This window comes from Callithrix jacchus, chromosome 6 (assembly GCF_049354715.1).
Source record: "Callithrix jacchus isolate 240 chromosome 6, calJac240_pri, whole genome shotgun sequence".
NCBI classification, from domain to species: Eukaryota; Metazoa; Chordata; class Mammalia; order Primates; family Cebidae; genus Callithrix; species Callithrix jacchus.
Window position 1 is genome coordinate 111,926,457 of NC_133507.1, and position 3,501 is coordinate 111,929,957.

Sequence of the window (3,501 nt, forward strand, 5' to 3'; positions counted from 1 at the left end):
GGGAGCGCGGCGTCCCTCGTGCCAATCGCGGGCCAGTGGCGGATGGGCGGCCTTATGCCACGGGGCAAATGTCGGGACGCGCGCCGGAGCCGGGGCCGGCGGCCAAGGCCTGGGCGGTCGGGCGAGGGCGCCCGGGGGCCTCGGCGCGGCGGGGCCGGGACCGGAGAGGGCGGGGGGGGGCGGGGAGCGCCAGGCCTCCGATCCCCGGGCCGGGCCCTGAGCGCTCGGGCTCCGCGCCGCCGCCGCGCCACGGCGGAGACCAAGATCATCTACCACATGGACGAGGAGGAGACGCCATACCTGGTCAAGCTGCCCGTGGCCCCCGAGCGCGTCAAGCTGGCCGACTTCAAGAACGTGCTCCGCAACCGGCCGGTGCACGCCTAAAAATTCTTCTTCAAGTCCATGGACCAGGACTTCGGGGTGGTGAAGGAGGAGATCTTGGACGACAACGCCAAGCTGCTCTGCTTCAACGGCCGCGTGGTCTCCTGGCTGGTCCTGGCTGAGGGCGCTCACTCAGATGCCAGCTCTCAGGGCACCGACAGCCACACAGACCTGCCTCCGCCTCTTGAGCGGACAGGTGGCATTGGGGACTCCCGGCCCCCCTCCTTCCACCCGAATGTGGCCAGCAGCCGTGACGGGATGGACAATGAGACGGGCACGGAGTCCATGGTCAGCCACCCGGGGAGGGGGGGGCGGGTGGGGAGCGTGCCCGCCGCCGGAACCGCGAGGAGGCCGCCCGGACCAATGGGTACCCGAGGGGAGACCGGCGGCGGGACGTGGGGCTGCCCTAGACAGCGCGTCCACTGCCCTGAGCAGCGAGCTCGAGTCCAGCAGCTTTGTGGACTCAGATGAGGATGGCAGCACAAGCAGGCTGAGCAGCTCCACGGAGCAGAGCACGTCATCCAGGCTCATCCGGATGCACAAGCTCCGGTGGAGGAAGCAGCGCCTGCGGCAGACAGACCGGGCCTCCTCCTCCAGCAGCATTACGGACTCCACCATGTCTCTCAACATCATCACCGTCACGCTCAACATGGAGAGACACCATTTCCTTGGCATCAGCATCGTGGGGCAGAGCAAAGATCACGGAGATGGCGGCATTTACATAGGTTCCATAATGAAGGGCGGGGCAGTGGCCGCTGATGGCCGAATTGAGCCCGGGGACATGCTGCTGCAGGTGAACGATGTGAACTTAGAGAACATGAACAACGAAGACGCTGTGCGGGTTCTTCGGGAGATCGTGTCCCAGACAGGGCCCATCAGCCTTACTTACCGTGGCCAAGTGCTGGGACCCAACACCCTCAAGCTACTTCACCGTCCCAAGGGCTGACCCGGTGCGGCCCATCGACCCTGCTGCCTGGCTGTCCCACGCGGCGGCACTGACGGCAGCCCTGCCCCGCTACGGTACGAGCCCCTGCTCCAGCGCCGTCACGCGCACCAGCTCCTCCTCACTAACCAGCTCCGTGCCTGGCGCTCCACAGTTGGAGGAAGCGCCGCTGATGGTGAAGTGACATGGGCGCTGTCGTCCGGGTCATGCAGCTGCCAAACTCGGGACTGGAGATTCGTGACCGCATGTGCCTCAAGATCACCATCGCCACACCGTCATCGGAGCGCACGTGGTGGACTGGCTGTACACGCACGTGGAGGGCTTCAAGGAGCGTCGGGAGGCCCGGAAGTACGCCAGCAGCTTGCTGAAGCACGGCTTCCTGAGGCACACGGTCAACAAGATCACCTTCTCCGAGCAGTGTCTTCGGGGACCTGTGTAGCAATCTCACGGCCCTGAACCTCAACAGTGGCTCCAGCGGGGCCTCGGATTGGGACACGCTGGCCCTGCTGCCCCACCCGACCACCCCCTGGCCCCTGGGTCAGTGCTACCGCTACCAGTACCTGGGACCCCCGCCCTGCTTCCCACCTTCCTACCAGGACCCGGGCTTTAGCTATGGCAGCTGCAGCACTGGGAGTCAGCAGAGTGAAGGGAGCAAGAGTAGCGGGTCCGCCCAGAGCAGCCGCTGGGCACTGGGCCATGAGAAGGAGCGTAGCGTCGGGTGTCATGAGCCGGGGGCAGCAGCACCGAATCGGACCACACGGCACTGAGTGGGGTGGGCAGCAGCTGGCGGGAGTGTCCAGATGGCCAGCTCAGTCAAGGAAGAAGCCCACGCAGTCAGGCTTCAGCCACTGCCCCGGGGCTTCCCACACCCCACCCCGCGACCAAGGCCTATACGGTGGTCGGGGGCCTACCTGGGGGCCCGCCTGTCCGGGAGCTAGCCGCCATCCCCCCAGAATTGACAGACGCCGCCAGTCCTTCCAAAAGGCCATGGGGAACCCCTGCGAGTTCTTCGTGGACATCATGTGATCTGTGTGCGTGCCCACAGTCCTGCCTGGGGCAGGGAGCTGGCAGTCCTGGTGCATGCAGAGCTCCAGAGGGCTAGCCTTAGTGGAGGCAGGCTGGACCATTGCAGTCATCTGCCTGGCAGCCCGGCGGCTCCAGCTCCTGGAAGCAGCTGTGTCTGAGCAGCCACGTTGGGGTGCTCCCTCTTTGCTCCTCAGTGAGAGCCTCGGGGACCTCCCAACCCCTTGTGTCTGGTAGTGACCCCTCCTAGGATGAGGAAGACCCCCTTGGGCTCCTGGCTGACCCCCACACCTCCTGCACAGTGGTGCAAAGGCCCCCTGAGGGACCCATGAGGTGCACCCCTGCAGTGCACAGGCCCATCCCTCTGACCCAGACGGGGCCTCCTGTGGGTGGAGCAGAGCCCCCAGGTCCCTCCTGCTGTCTGGGGAAGGGATCTAATTTATTTATTTATTGCCTGGCCAGTGCCTCAGTGGAGGAGGTGGCCCTACCAGCTGTCCTACCTGCCCCACTCTTTGGAGCAACCTGCACCTTCCCACCTCTCCTTCAGCCACCCAGTGGAGTCTGAATGTGTAGAGGATGGGACAGAAAGACGAGAGAGGGCTGGATGTCCTGCCCACCACATCCCAGCCAGGGCGGAGAGGGTCTGTGGTTCTCGGGGTCAAGGGGCCCTGATGTGCACAGCTGCTGCAGGGAGAGAGGTCTTGGGGAGATGAGTGGTCAGCTGGCCCATCCTTGGTGAACGCACACACACTGCCAGCACGCACCATGGCCCACACACACTGGCCCCCCCGTTTGCGCTGTAGATAATGTATCAAAGTTCCAGCATCTAGATGGTTAACATAGAGCTGCTTCTGAGAAAAAAAAAAAAAAAAGAACTTGAGTTATGTACCTGAGTGCTACCCGGGTGCTCCTGTATTCCATGCATATATATTTAGGATCGTTAGCGCTTCTTGTTGCATTGATCCTTTTACCTTTATGTAATCCCCTTCTTTGTCTCTTTTGATCTTTGTTGGTTTAAAGTCCATTTTATCAGAGACTAGGATTGCAACTTGGGCTTTTTTTTCTCTCTCTCTCTTCATTTGCCTGATAGATCTTTCTCCATCCCTTCATTCATTTTTAGCATATGTGTGTCCTTGCACATGAAATGGGTTTCC

General features: G+C 62.5%; 1 pseudogene; it reads left to right on the forward strand.

Moving 5' to 3' along the window:
* Positions 1 to 384: 384 nt before the first annotated feature.
* On the forward strand, positions 385 to 3,077 carry LOC100402718 (segment polarity protein dishevelled homolog DVL-1 pseudogene; annotated as a pseudogene).
* Positions 3,078 to 3,501: the final 424 nt, after the last annotated feature.